The sequence below is a fragment of the Thunnus albacares genome, chromosome 1 (assembly GCF_914725855.1).
Source record: "Thunnus albacares chromosome 1, fThuAlb1.1, whole genome shotgun sequence".
NCBI classification, from domain to species: domain Eukaryota; kingdom Metazoa; phylum Chordata; class Actinopteri; order Scombriformes; family Scombridae; genus Thunnus; species Thunnus albacares.
The window spans coordinates 40,592,115-40,608,080 of NC_058106.1; the positions used below are offsets into that span (position 1 = coordinate 40,592,115).

The window sequence follows — 15,966 nt, forward strand, 5'->3', positions numbered from 1 at the left end:
AAGCTCACGCCGCATACTCAGAAATTCCTGCTAATGTAGAATACATCCGGGTATTTCTCACGTACACAAAATCCACAAACTATGCAGTTGGAACGTACTACATACTCAATTTGACGTCATACTGAGTATGAATAGTACATTAGTCTGAGATTTCAAACACAGCCTATTGGCTGTGTGTCTGTGGACTCTCAGTATGTTTGTGCACAGTTCTGCATGCAGGGCTTCTAGCGGCTGTTTGTCCCATGTTGGGAGGTCTTGGCTGGTAAGTGGACCCCACACTTCACTACCATATAACATTATTGAACATTATCATTACTGAATGTAGAACGTTGAGCCAGGTCCTAACTGGAAGGTCAGTGGGTATTTTTCTTTTGATGGTGTAGAAAGCTCTTCTTGCCTTCTCCTTCAGCTCATTCACAGCCAAAATGTCCAGTGGAACTGATATTCAAGCCTAAATATGTAGAATGTTTTGTTGGCTCCATTTCTATGTTTCCTAATGTGAATGTATTGTTCTGAGAGTTGGATCTTTTTTGGAAAGTCAATATTTTGGTCTTGTTCATATTTCCAGTTAGGGCCCATGTGTGACTGAACTTGTGGAGGACGTCCAGGCTCTGCTGTAAGCCTCTCTGGAGGGAGACAGGAGAACCAGGTCATCAGCAAACATCAGACATTTGACCTCCTTGTCCTGCAGAGTCACACCAGCAGCTGTGGATGTTTGTACTTGTTGTGCAAATGTATTTCTATATATGTTAAAGAGGGTTGGGCTCAAACTGCAGCCCTGTTTCACCCCACGGTACTGTCTGAAGTAACTGCTCCTTCTGTTTCACATTTTAATTGCACATCTGTTATTCAGATACACTGATTGAATGAGATCATAGGTTTTATCCCCTATGCCACTCTCTAATAATCCATAAAAGAGCCCTTCATGCCAAATACAACCAAATCTACAATTTACTGATGTTCCCTAAATGCCTCACGTGCAGGCTTGCAGTAGATGCTACAATTTACCGATGTTCACTAAACGCCTCACGTGCAGGCTAGCGGTAGATGCTAGCAGTAGATGCTACAATTTACTTATGTTCCCTAAACACCTCACATGCAGGCCAGCTGTAGATGCTAGCAGTAGATGCTAGCGGTAGCTGCTAGGGGTAGATGCTAGCTAGGCAGCTGCGCACAGAGAAGTTTCTAGATCATAGGTTTTACCCCCTATGCCACTCTCTAATAATCCATAAAAGAGCCCTTCATGCCAAATACAATCAAATCTACAAAACATGAATAAATGTTCTTTTTATTGTGGTGCACATGTGTGTTAATGAGGGTGATGAGGGTGAAGATATGGTCAGATGTGTGATGGTTAGACATGAATCCAATCTGACTTTTATGCAGGACATTGTGCTCATTGAGGAACTCAACTATACGGGAGTTGATGATGCTGCAGAGCAGCTTGCCCATACAGCTGCTGACACAGCTGTAATTCTGAGGCTCAAATCTGTCTCCACTTTTAAATATAGCTGTAATAAGACTATTATTCCAACTTTTTTGCTTTTGAGGGTCTTCAGTTTTGTTTTCAGATGGTTGATAGTAATGGGGAAATCTAGGGGGTTCTGGTGGTCTTTGAATATCAATTCCATATTGAATAGTTTTTACAGTATTTGTTTGGTTTGTAAGTCAGTTCCTGGTGGTTTTGGCCCAAATAAAGTGTGAAAACGTTGAGTCCATATGTCTCGGTCCTGTATGAGCAGCTCCTCAGGCTCAGACTGACAGACAGAGTTCCACTGGTCCCAGAAGTCCCAGTTAGACTCTATACTCTCTTCAAGTAGGCACAGCTGTTTCTCACTATGCTTTATCTTTTTGCTTCTGGTTGTATTTTTATGTCTTAAGTGCTTCACAATACTGAAGGCGTATATGATTGTTTGTTTCTAACTTGTTTTTTCAGGTTTTGACATTCTTTGTCAAACCAGTGGTTCTATTTTGTTGTTTTTCTTTTCTTTGTACGTAGTTTGAATTGATCTTTATTTGCTGTTGTGTTGAAGATGTCATTTATATTGTGGACAGCCTCACATATGCCTTCAGTAGTGGGAGGGTAGGGCTATTCTATCAACTCTTGTAGTAATAATGTAATCTCCTCACTATTGCTGGCCTCTTGGTATTGCTCAGTGCTGTCTGGGGCCCATCTGTATGTCCTGGGTATGTTGAACAGCTTGCTGGGTTTTGTGTGTGTGATATTGTTGTGTTTGAGGAAGAGGGTGATTTGGTTGTGGTCTGATAAAGGGGTTTGGGGCTTGACTGTGAATGCAGTGAAAGAGAAGGGGTCCATGTCTGTGATCATATAATCTACAGTGCTGTTGCCAGCAGTTGAACAATAAGTGAACCTTCCCAAAGAGTCCCCTCTTACCCGACCGTTGACCATATACAGACTGAGGCTTCTGCACAGTTGTAGCAGCTCCCTCCCATTACTGTTCATCACAGTGTCAAAGTTGTTTCTAGGAGGCAGATGGAGGTGAATAGTAGGAGCTTGCTGGCTGATCAAACTGTCTCCTTGACTACTGGTGACTTCAGGTTGTGCACCAGTCCGGGCGTTAAAATCACCACAGATTATTATATTTGCTGCCCCTGGTAATGACATATCTGTGACTCGAGGCAGGGAAACATGTCATCAGAGAAGTAAGGGGACTCACAGCACATAGATATATATCCTTCTGTGTAGGAAGAAGATCTCTTTTTATTTTCTGATGTTGAGAATTTGTAGTGAATTGTGTAAATGTGACTTGTAGCATATAATGAGTCGTCCTGAGTCTCTGCTGGACTAACAGTAGATCATTTGTGGGAAGGGGCAATAATCTCTCTGTAGCTGGGAGGGCAGTGTGTGGGTTCATCACCTCTACACCATGTTTCTGATAGGATTATGATGTCATTATTATTGATAGGTTTTACTCTTCAGACCAAAGACTGAGGAGTAAAGACCTTGGATATTCCAACAGCTTATTTTAAAGGAACTCATTGAAATTCTCAACAGAAGATTAAATAAAATAAAACAAACACAGAAACAACTTTTACACAGGTGACCTCGAAGAACCTATTAGAGTGAAATATATTCATATTCATTATATAATATATTCATATTTTATTATCAAATTAGGATTTGTTTAGTTTGAAAGATGTTTTTATAATAAATATGTGAAGAAATGAAAAATTGAGATTGAAGCTCACTATGTTAATATAAGAACTAGAGCTGCTCGATTATGGCAAAAATCATACTCACGATTATTTTGGTCAATATTGAGATCACGATTATTTAACACGATTACTTTTTGACTCATTTTTGCTGATGCAGATATGTGCACATATTTTATTCCAGCTGGCTGAGGAGACTATTACACCTGCAATCATAGATTGTATTAATGATCAATAAAGACAAATTATGAAGGAAGAACTCAGGAAGACTGGAGTTCAGGAGCTCAGCATTAAAACTTTAATGAACCTGCCAAGTGGGAGCAGCAGTAGTTTTCTTTGAGTTTATTAGACAGACAGGATTAATGTGTAGGATTTAATCTTTGGTCCACAGTCTGAAGCAGAAGGTGACGGTAATGCACCTAATACGCTGGTTGCCAACCGCTGTTATAAACCACAAAGAAGAAGAAAAAGGTTTTTTCAAACAGAGTGGTACATCCTGTCAGCCGAGGGGTTTCCTATCTGTGCAGCCGAACACCGCAGCTCCTCCACGGACTATTACATCCTGACAGTCCCGGTGTTTCCTCCGCAGGCTCCACTTCACTGGATCCAAACGGAGAGCCGGGGCTAGCTGGGAGGCTAGCGGAGCGTTAGCCGCAGCATGACCGGAGGGGAGCACAGTCAGTTAGCCTCAGCTAGCCTCCCAGCTAACGTTAGCCCCGGCTCTCTTGGATCCAACCAGAGCACCGAGCCCCGGTTTGTTATTCAGGTTAAAGTGGGAAGAAGCAGCAGGTCTGTCGGGCAGCTGAGTGAAGTGCAGCCTGCGGAGGAAGAACAGGTTAGCCCCGGCTTCACTACAGACAGATTCACTCACTACAGTGGGTGAAGAAATAAAGCCAATGAATCAATAAGACAAACATTAGCATCAGTGGGTTAGCATCAGTTGTTAGTATCAATTGTTAGCATCAGTGTGTTAGTATTAATGGGTCAGCATCAGTGGGTTAGCATCAATTGTTAGCATTAGTGGATTAACATCAGTATGTTAGCATTAGTGTGTTAGCATCAATAGGTCAGCATCAGTTGTTTGCATCAATTTTTAGCATCAGTGGGTTAGCATCAGTTGTTAGCATCAGTAGATTAGCATCAATTTTTAGCATCAGTGGGTTAACATCAGTATGTTAGCATTAGTGTGTTAGCATTATTGGGTCAGCATCAGTGGGTTAGCATCAGTTGTTTGCATCAATTTTAAGCATCAGTGGGTTAACATCAGTATGTTAGCATCAATTGTTAGCATTAGTGTGTTAGCATCAGTGGATTAGCATCAATTTTAGCATCAGTTGTTAGCATCAATTGTTAGCATCAGTGGATTAGCATCAATTTTTAGCATCAGTGGGTTAACCTCAGTATGTTAGCATCAGTGTGTTAGCATTAATGGGTTAGCATCAGTGGGTTAGCATCAATTTTTAGCATCAGTGGGTTAACATCAGTATGTTAGCATCAGTGTGTTAGCATTAATGGGTTAGCATCAGTGGGTTACCATCACTTGTTAGCATCAATTGTTAGCATCAGTGTTTTAGCATTAATGGGTCAGCATCAGTGGGTTAGCATCAGTTGTTTGCATCAATTTTTAGCATCAGTGGGTTAACATCAGTATGTTAGGATTAGTGTTTTAGCATTAATGGGTCAGCATCAGTGGGTTAGCATCAATTTTTAGCATCAGTGGGTTAACATCAGTATGTTAGCATCAGTGTGTTAGCATTAATGGGTTAGCATCAGTGGGTTAGCATCACTTTTTAGTATCAATTGTTAGCATCAGTGTGTTAGCATTAATGGGTCAGCATCAGTGGGTTAGCATCAATTTTTAGCATCAGTGGGTTAACATCAGTATGTTAGCATCAGTGTGTTAGCATTAATGGGTTAGCATCAGTGGGTTAGCATCACTTTTTAGTATCAATTGTTAGCATCAGTGTGTTAGCATTAATGGGTCAGCATCAGTGGGTTAGCATCAGTTGTTTGCATCAATTTTTAGCATCAGTGGGTTAACATCAGTATGTTAGCATCAATTGTTAGCATTAGTGTGTTAGCATCAGTGGATTAGCATCAATTTTAGCATCAGTTGTTAGCATCAATTGTTAGCATCAGTGGATTAGCATCAATTTTTAGCATCAGTGGGTTAACCTCAGTATGTTAGCATTAGTGTGTTAGCATTAATGGGTTAGCATCAGTGGGTTAGCATCACTTGTTAGCATCAATTGTTAGCATCAGTGTTTTAGCATTAATGGGTCAGCATCAGTGGGTTAGCATCAGTTGTTTGCATCAATTTTTAGCATCAGTGGGTTAACATCAGTATGTTAGGATTAGTGTTTTAGCATTAATGGGTCAGCATCAGTGGGTTAGCATCAATTTTTAGCATCAGTGGGTTAACATCAGTATGTTAGCATCAGTGTGTTAGCATCAGTGGGTTAGCATCACTTTTTAGTATCAATTGTTAGCATCAGTGTGTTAGCATTAATGGGTCAGCATCAGTGGGTTAGCATCAGTTGTTTGCATCAATTTTTAGCATCAGTGGGTTAACATCAGTGGATTAGCATCAATTTTTAGCATCAGTGGGTTAACATCAGTATGTTAGGATTAGTGTGTTAGCATTAATGGGTCAGCATCAGTGGGTTAGCATTACTTGTTAGCATCAATTGTTAGCATCAGTGTGTTAGCATTAATGGGTCAGCATCAGTAGGTTAGCATCACTTGTTAGCATCAATTGTTAGCATCAGTGGGTTAGCATCAATTGTTAGCATCAGAGGGTTATCATCAATTGTTAGCATTAATGGGTTAGCATCAGTGTGTTTACATTAATGGTTCAGCATCAGTGGGTTAGCTTCAGTGTGTTAACATCAGTATGTTAGCATCAGTAGGTTAGCATCAATTGTTAGCATCAGTGCGTTAGCCTAACCTGAAGACTCTAAACAGAGAAATAGAGAACAGGAATATTTGTGCTGCTGAGTCTCCTGACTTTTGTTCAGCACAACCTGAGAAACACTGAGTTTTGTGTGATGAACTTTATAGTTTAGTGGATTAATGCACTTTAATCCACTTTTGGACGCGGCTCTGCTCTCTTGGCTGTGTGCAGTGAACTGATGTCCCTCTTACATTACTTCTGTAGCAGTCAGATTACATTCATTCTAGGGTGAGTTTTTCTCTTTATCCTCCTGCTAACATCAACTGTAAATCCACATTTTAAAGCTGATATTTAAAACATTTTCTTCCTGGGGGGTCATGACCCTGGACCTCCCTAGGGGGTTCACATCTAAAAACATGCTGCTGAATCATCCCTCAGCTGCTGACTTTTCCCATCTGGCTGGATGCTCAACTTTCTGGAGCTCCCTGATTCAGTTCATCTTGTAGTTAGTTAGTTAGTGTGGAGACAGTTTGTTGTTGTATCTGACTGCACACAGCAGGACTCTCAGACTGTCTGACATGTGTGTTGTTTTGTGTGTTTGCAGCCTGTCAGGATGTCTGATCACAGAGGAAGGCTGTGCTTCTCTGGCCTCAGCTCTGAGCTCCAACCCCTCCCATCTGAGAGAGCTGGAGATGAGCTACAATCATCCAGGAGCCTCAGGAGAGAAGCTGCTGTCTGCTGGACTGAAGGATCCACACTGGAGACTGGAGACTCTCAGGTACACTCAAAAAATATTTAGGCCTAATATGTAAGACTTATGTATTTCAACTACATATAAAACTTCCATCCATTTGAATTGCATAGTTTTGACACATACAAACTAATAAACTTAACATGAAGCATTTTTATAATTAAAACATAAATTAAACAAGCAGGAATGAGAGGTTATGTATTCTTATTAATAAATCCAATGTGTTTAAAAGAAATAATACCCAGGTTTATGCAATATCCCCAATTAACTTAAAATGCATCAAATTAATGCACTTTAAATGAATAAACCCAATGTATTTTAAATGTATCATTTTGAAAACTATGAATGTTTTGTTCTCATTCAGCCCACACCTTAAACAATAACTAAAATACATTAAAAACAAAGATGTGGCACGTTGTCAAAGGCAGCAACAACATCACACTACACCATTTCCATTCAACAACATAACACACTGACATACAGCACACACCCACAAAAAGAGCAACCAAAACATGTGAACAAACAATATATTAAAAATCTATTTAAAAAAACAAAACAAAACAGAAAAACAAAAGAAAATACCGTTCTTACATGCACGAGGTTAAAGAAAGTGCTCCCTTTTCAAATATTTACTTATTTTGGCACAGTTGACCACTTAGACAAATGCCTATAAAGACAGGCAAACAGTTAAAGGCTAATTTAAGGTAACCCTGAACTATGATTAGTAATTTCAGAAGCATAACAATTCCTAGAATCTAATCTTGAAATTAGAATCAAAAACATTGTGAAGGCTCAGGTGAGGCCAATCGGCCTTAAACACTTTGCTGCTTGTTGCATGACCAAGAATATACTGTATATTATAAACAGACCTTTCTGTAGCAACAAGAAACTCTCTTACAAACTGTGCTGAACAATTGTGTGGAACTAGAGATAGACAGGTAAGACTGTACTGCTTACATCACATTACCAATTCAAGAAATCCCTGATATCCATTTTCTGAAATTTGCTGAGACCATAATTCAGTGTAGGAAATTAAAAAATATCTTTGGGGGCAACTTTTGCCCCCACTGTCTAAAAAATTGGGGCATTTACTAGATTTTTGGGGCAAAAATAGTAATTAGTGCATAAAGTTGCCGTTTTTAACGTGAAATGAGCACAGATTAAAATAAATACAGTAATCACCACCTTGTGTAACCAAAACCTCCTCAGTAAACACTGTCTCATTTGTAATAATTGTCTACATGTTCTAACTACAATATTAAGCAGATGAAAAGCAAATTAATGCATCAATTTCCTTTCAACAACTAAGGTTTTATTTAGGAAGAACCTTCAGTATAAACCACTAGATGACAGTATAACATAATGATCTTGAGATCATGACAATATTTAATTGGTTTGATCTAATTAAATTGACCAAAAGTTCTGGTTGGGGGGATAATGTCATATTCAGACCTCCTACAAGTCAAAGCCAGTCTACCGTTGTCATTGTGGGTCTGATGCGTTGTATGCCACAGTTTTACAATATTACAGACTAGTAGCTACAAGTACTGTCAAAAGAGCCTAAACGAGTGTAATATTCCTTCTTTATTGATGCAGTTCTGGAAATGCCTTCAGCTGAAGGTTTTTTAGCATTCTTTATTTCATCTCCAAATTTATCCCTGCTGAGGTTTTGACCAGGATGACATGATGAAAATAACATAATAGACTCGATTATCCAGCACCGCCTCATTGGTTAGTAAAAATATGTTCTAGATTTGGGAATAAAAGCTCATTTCACTCGATGCACTGAGCCCATTAATGTTAGTTGCTGCCCTTTTTACACAGCCTGTTGAAGGCGGGAATGCTGCGCCTTTATTCCGCCTCGCTGTTCTGTATAAAAGGTCTGGACACGCAGCGGGGGGCAGAGTTGCTCCTCCAATAAGCCGGCTACGGAGGTAGTCACAGCCGGATGGACGTCTGTGTGAAGCTTCGGAATAGCTGGCATGGCTGGACAGGGAGCTGACGCTATTGTGTTACACATCATGCTGGGATGTAAAAGCACACACGGTGGCTTAGTGACGGATCTGCTTTACAGCTATAATGCGGTATATCTGTATAAAAAAGTGAGAATATATGAGATGAGAGTATAAAACAGCCTCTGTAAAACTGCAATGATCACCCCACCGGTCGGCAAGACCCCCGTATATGTATTAACATTAACGTTAGTTAGCCAAATTACTAACACTATATTGGCTAACTTGCCAGACAAAAGACACTAGCGTTAGCGTTAATATTACTTATCATAAGCAAATCCATTATGTTTGCTGGCTTGGTGCCGATGAGCCGAACACTTTTTTGACCTGTTCGCTTCCTTTGATAAAGTCGTGATTAGTTTTTTGCGGTTCCAGGCTGTTTTTGGGTGGGTGAGCCCTGCATGCCTCGCAGTAGAGGAGAGTCGTCTTCTTCATTTATTCGACACCGAGCCAGTCTATTTTCCATTTTTCAATAGTTGAAGCCGCAACTTTCTTTGCCGTCTTCTTGGTCTTTGTTTTGCTTGCTGGTGGTGGTGTTGGTGACGGCCCGGGACTCAGGTTGCTTTCATCGGGTGGAGCAGGTAGAGTTTTTGTAAGGAGGTAGCGGTCCATCCTGGCAGCGAACTTCACTGCAGGTGCAGCAGGAGTGCAACACCTCTGTCAGGTATCGTAGTGCGTAGTGTGAACAACAGCGCTGTTTGTGTTTGTGTGTTGAAATTGAAATGAAATGAATTGGATGAAAATAAAATGATGGCATCATGTAGAATCAGGATATTGACCTAAACTGGTAAAGATAAAATTCATTAAATGAAAGTGATAGTTGGGGTTCTTATCTATGGTAAGAGTTCACACTTAGCATAGATAGAAATCCAGTGCACTCTTACCATCACTGTATCACTACGCTACAATTTCAACTACAAGTTGTCAGAACAAACAGTGACGAGGGCTCTGTTGTGTCGAGCTCCAGAAACAAAGTAGTTAGCAGTTAGCAAGCAAGAGGGTTGGGAAAAGATCCTGGACAATGAATCTCAAAAAATATGTTGTGCATCCTTCAAAAACTTTTCTCAGCTGTGTCCACACTTGAAATAGTAACACTGTGTTTTAAGACAGGGAAGCAGCTGATGGGTCAAACTGGAGAATCTATTAAACTAGTAAGTAGCAGCTAATGTCACTATATAGGTAAGAACCTGAATTATCACTTTGAACATGCAACAAGCAAAAACGGAAAATAAGCTGCTGTGGACAGGGTCAGCAACACAACATATTTTAGACACTTACAAAACAGGTCCATCTAAAACAAACAATATTAGATTAAGTGTACGTTATAATATTTTCACCGCTTTACTTTACCGTCAGACTTTACTGAAAGGAAACTGCCTTTACATCATAAAATATTGCCCTATCCAAGCAAAGCAAACTCCATCGCCTCCATCGCTCCATAGTGACTTCAGTGTTTTAAAAAGGACAGTTTAGATTCACCAAAGTCATACAATAACACAAACTGTACTGAAAGGAAAGCAGATGTGCTGTAGTTACTAAAATGACTGATTTTGCCTATGGGGTTTGGTTGTGGCGATGATGTTTTTGATTTTTACGAGTTAAAGGTGCTATATATATTTGTCTGGAAAGTACATCCTTCAAACATACAGGTTATGGTTTCATATTGCCTAAGATGTTGATTTACGGGACTAAAATAGTCCTTCTCTGTTGAAAGTTCCTGGCATCCACACACCTGACAAGAAAATGTAGTGAACTGAACATGTGGTGTTTCTAGATTCCTGTGTTTTTGATATATGTGACTCAAAAGGTTCTTCCACCTTGTGAACGTACACGGACAATCTACATATACACACGGATACCGGCGATTGCTGCCATGGAGGAAATGTTTGAGTCTGAAATGTTTTAGCAACTCATAGCTAGTAGATAATGAAATGTCACACACTTTACACGGCCACATTCACATATCTGTGAACACAGACAAAACACATTCTATTAGTTGTGGGGTCATTAACTACACACTATGTGATGATCACATTACATTATACTCTAAAGTTTCATGTGATTGGCTGAAAAGAGACATGTGATGGTCAGAAGTTACAGATAATTCCCCTTCGAAAAAACAACTTTAAATGAAGCTGCTGCAGGGAAGTCTCATAAAGCCCACACACCAATGCAGTCAAGTTCACACATGACAAGAGCTTTGTAAGTGCAAGTTCAACAGTCTGCAGGTAAACTATACTACACATGTTCTCAATGTGTTTACAACATACTTACAAGATGTCAGAGGTTGCCCTGGCATTCAGCTTCATGTCAAATGATGTTGAATTAGGTTCCTGTAAAACACAAAGTGTTCTAGTCAGACACTCAATGTATTTGTACTTAACATGTAATTCTACAATATAATGACCCTTTTACTTATCAAATCATAAGCCCAACATGAACCATTTTGACTATTTCTTTTCTTTTTTTTGGTGGTGTCCAGGTTGTGCAGCAGAGTTTGGGTTTGCATCCACCATGTGCAACACATGTACAGGCTAAATTAGCATCTGGCTATTACTGAGTTTCTGAATAGCAGTGTCAAAAATATATGAATTATTGAAAATGATCCTCTGGCACTTTTTAGGCCATGTTAAAGCTCACCTCTCTGGCTGTATATTTCACACCTTCCTACATAAAAACACCTTCAGTCTACTGCTACTGACTATTTCCATCATTAAAATTATAATATATATTATATACATTCAGAGAGGATTCATTTATTTATATTGTAATTTATTGACATTACATGAGGTAAATACAGTGGCGTCCTGGTTGGTTTTGATAGGCAGATGATGTGTGAGACAGTATCAACTGCAGTAATAAAACATGCACTCACACTGAAAACTGTCAGATGAACTACGTTGAGTATGGATGGAACTCACCAGTAATCAGCCTCGTGCGAGTGTCTCGTGCTCGCTCGTGCTGCGCTGAGGTGGTTGTCAAGATGGCGGCGAGAATTCTGACGTATCTGTTTAGAAATGATTCCACTTCCTGAGTTTGATATGTAAACCAATCTCACACGTTTGAACTCATTTACTTCAACCATATTCAAACCATGTTCATACGTTTTAATTGATTACATTTCATTATTTTTAGAATTACAATATTTCTGCAGATTTTATGAGATTTGAATAAATCCATTTTCAAATTGTGGTGATTGAATGAAAATGACAGAAATCCAAATGCTTAATAATAAATGATGGCATGAATGATGTTTTTGAGTGTATGGAGAGACAATGTCTGATAGAGGAGGAAGAGCTGGAAACATTTTCTCTGTCAGAGCTGATCACACATCTCAACTCAATCTTTGACTTTTTGTTATTTCTAACTGAAGTTTCCTGTAAATGTTGAAAGTTCAACCTGATTAGATTCAATCAGGGTTTCAGAAGGATTGGGATACTGGATTCAGATTGGATCAAAGTCTATCAAAGCCCAACCCCACATTTGAACAGAATAATCAAACAGTAGACTAGAGCGATGTAACGTCCATGTTTGCATGCTGAAAGAGAACGTGTTGCTCTGACCCCCCTCCTCCTTTCAGCCTGCAGCCTGCTGGAGTCCACTGCTTGACAACAGGTCCGAGGAAGTGTAAGTGTGTTTTTCATTTCATTCATGAAAACAAAGCAAACTTCAAACTGTGACATCACTCATTCACATCCTACTGAGGATGAAGATGATGTCATCATCAATCAGATGATCGATCAATAACTGCAGCTGTATTGTGTCTCATTCTCTCCATCAGATTTCTGTCAACTCACACTGGATCCAAACACAGCAAACAGAAAACTCAAACTGTCTGACAACAACAGGACGGTGACATATGTGATGGAGGATCAGTCATATCCTGATCATCCAGACAGATTTGATTTCCGGCCTCAGCTGCTGTGTAGAAATGATCTGACTGGTCGCTGTTACTGGGAGGTCGGGTGGAGAAGAAGAGTTGATATATCAGTTAGTTACAGAGGAATCAGCAGGAAAGGAAACAGTAAAGACTGTTTGTTTGGAAGGAATGATCAGTCCTGGAGTCTGTTCTGCTCTGATGATGGTCGTTACTCTGTCTGTCACAATAACATAAAAACATCCATCTCCTCCTCCTCCTCCTCCTCCTCCTCTGTCTCTAACAGAGTAGCAGTGTATGTGGACTGTCCTGCTGGCACTCTGTCCTTCTACAGAGTCTCCTCTGACACACTGATCCACCTCCACACCTTCAACACCACATTCACTCAGCCTCTGTATGCTGGGTTTGGAGTCTACTGGTCTGGTTCAGTGTCTCTGTGTTCTCTGTAGGAGGAAGAGTCTCCTCCTGTTAGAGAAACTTTCTCATGTTATTTAGTACCAACCTGATCTCTCACTGCTTGTAAATGCAGTTTCTAAACCAACATGGTTTCCACATGACTGACAGTTTGTTTGACATTTAAAAAGCTGTAAAAAAGAAGCTGATGTTCTCAGAGCAGATAGCTCAGTCTGTTAGAGGACTGTTTGGAGGTTCGGAGGTCGTGGCTTTGATCCTTATGAGTCTCAGTGAAACTCAGAAGCTCTCAGAGAGAAAACCACCAGCGGCTGAAAGTTTACTGAAACCTCAAGTTGTGACCAAGGTTTTTAAAAATGTTGGAAGAGTTTTGCCCACTAACTATAACACACATAATGACAGTAAGTATCCGCTGGCCTATAGAGGCTCTTTGTTGTTTTTACTCTTATTTGTTGTTCAATTAGTTGTTTTTTTAATCATATAGTCAATTCAGAAAGCGACATGTTTTTATGTGTCTCTACTGGATGTGCATGTAGAGCTGTAAATAAACATTATGATTCATAGATTCATCAATTCATGGTTTTGTCTATAAAATGTCAGGAAATTGTGTAAATTGTGTAAAATGCTGGTTGTAATTTCACAGAGTCAAAGGCGACATCTTTAAATGTCTCATTTTGTCTGAACTAAAGTCCAGAACAGTCAAATATTCTGTTTATTATCATGTAAGACAAAGAAAAGCATTCAATCTTCACACCTGAGAAGCTAAAAGCAGAAAATGTTTGCTTCAAAATGACTCAAATGATGATTAAGTGTTAATTTAGTGTTGATGGATAATCAATGAATGGACTAATTGTTGCAGCTCTGGCTGTATGTGAACAGAATATTAGAGGACAAACAGCTGACAGTTTAGCGCCTTACTAAATATCCACAATAAAAAGCTCATTTACAGGATCATCAATCTGTTTACAATCTGTTTGAAATGTTTCTTATTTCCTGTTTTTGTGTTGTACCAAGTAAAGTTGATCATTTGTATGTTTATGTTACTCAGGCAGAAATAAATGGAACTGCAGTATCACCTGTTATGTCCAATAAAAAAGGATCATAAATAATAATAGAAGCTTTCATTTGATCTTTATTGTCAGATTCAGAAAAATGGCACTCTAATAATAAGCTGAACATTATTAATAGTTCTATTGTTTATTCACACACAGTTTAGCGCAGGGTCAGTTTCTCATTTCTACAACCTTCACACAACTCAACTTTGAATGAAAAGTCACATTTTGATATAAATCATCAACATTAATAGTTATATTTGGAAAATGTGCTTTGGACAAAAAGCAAGTGTTTTCTTCTCCAGGAAGAAAACAGTGAAACACGTGTGTCAGTTAACTTTCTGCACACAAAGTGAATACAGACGTCCGTTTGTCTTCTTCTGCTGTGACGATCAGCGGGTCAGAGGTCAGAGGTCAGAGGTCAGATCAGGTATGTGACGAGGAGCTGAGAGAGGAAACCAAGAAGAAAGTCAAAAGCTCACAGCTCAACATCCAAACACAGACTGCACACAGAGCTGCAAGCATGGAGGAGAAACCATCACATCTACAGATCCAGGTACAGTTCTCCACTTTACTTTATCACAGAAAAACTCTCATTTTTCTCTTTTTCACTTCATTTGAAAGATGAAGAAAACATCTGGACTCCTGCTGTCAAACTTCATCCAAACTAACAGCTGTTTTCTATTTCCATCATGCTGAACATGCAGGTTTGGAAAAACTAAATCTTTCTCCAAATGTCACCAAACAAGACTTTTACAGTCTGTTAAGAAACTCTTATTATCAGAAATAAACATGTGTCTGATTTTACAGTCCTGAACATTTTCACATGTTGGAAAATCAAACTTTATTTGTGTCGCAGCTTTACAATCCACATTTATGTTGAAATCTGAACCGTATATTTGCTTCTTTATTTCAGGGATTTTTGTTTATTTGCTGCTTTTATATTGTTCTTTTAATATCTGGATGTCTCTGCTTCTGATTGGACATTTATCTCCAATCAAAAAGACAAATCACATCTGTTTCTGCTCTAATAATAATAATAATAATAATAATAATAATAATAATAATGTCTTTAAATGGTAAATGTATAACTGTTTCATGGCAGTCTTCTACATTTTGCAGAACATATTTTTACTGTGTGAGTATTTGAAACATTGGAAATGATCTGAAGACGTAATTTGGACTGTTTTTTTTTTCATTGATTTATTTCTATTGTTACTGTTATCAAAATGATAATTACACGGAACACAGTGATAACGGTAAATGAAAATCAATCAATGACTACAGGAGTAAATATTGACATGTTTACCATAAGATGGTGTTTGTTTGCCGGCGGTCATGAAGCCTCTATACCTGTCCGCGGAGGGCCGAACCCACGAGAGGAGCCACGAGCCAAAGGACCCTATTGGCTCTCTCTGCCTCGCTGTCTGGCTGCAGGTTTCTGCTCAGATTCTCCCTCTTGCAGGACGGACCATGACAACAAGGAACAAACCGTTTCTGATTCATGGATCCATTAGTTTTATTGATCATACAAGTGTCGAGTCTATGAAATGTTAGAAAGTCATGAAAAACGCCGTCAGTCGTTCTCAGAGTCGACAGTTATGTTTATTTAGTCTGAGTAAAGTCCAGAAGAGATTCAACCGACACCAGAGGTGGAAGAAGTACTCAGATCCTTTACTTCACTACACACTACTGCATGTACAAATACTCCATTACAAGTAAAAGTCCTGCATTAAAACCCTCCTACAGTAAAAGTATTCATTCATTAATTACTGCAATACTTTAACTACATCAAG

General features: G+C 39.2%; 1 long non-coding RNA gene across 1 annotated transcript; it reads left to right on the forward strand.

Annotated features, from left to right (window-relative positions):
• The first annotated feature begins 6,814 nt into the window (after positions 1-6,814).
• LOC122987830 lies at positions 6,815-12,647 on the forward strand. Its single transcript, XR_006404619.1, has 3 exons — positions 6,815-6,845; positions 12,411-12,457; positions 12,612-12,647. It is a non-coding gene; the product is annotated as an uncharacterized LOC122987830 (long non-coding RNA).
• Positions 12,648-15,966: the final 3,319 nt, after the last annotated feature.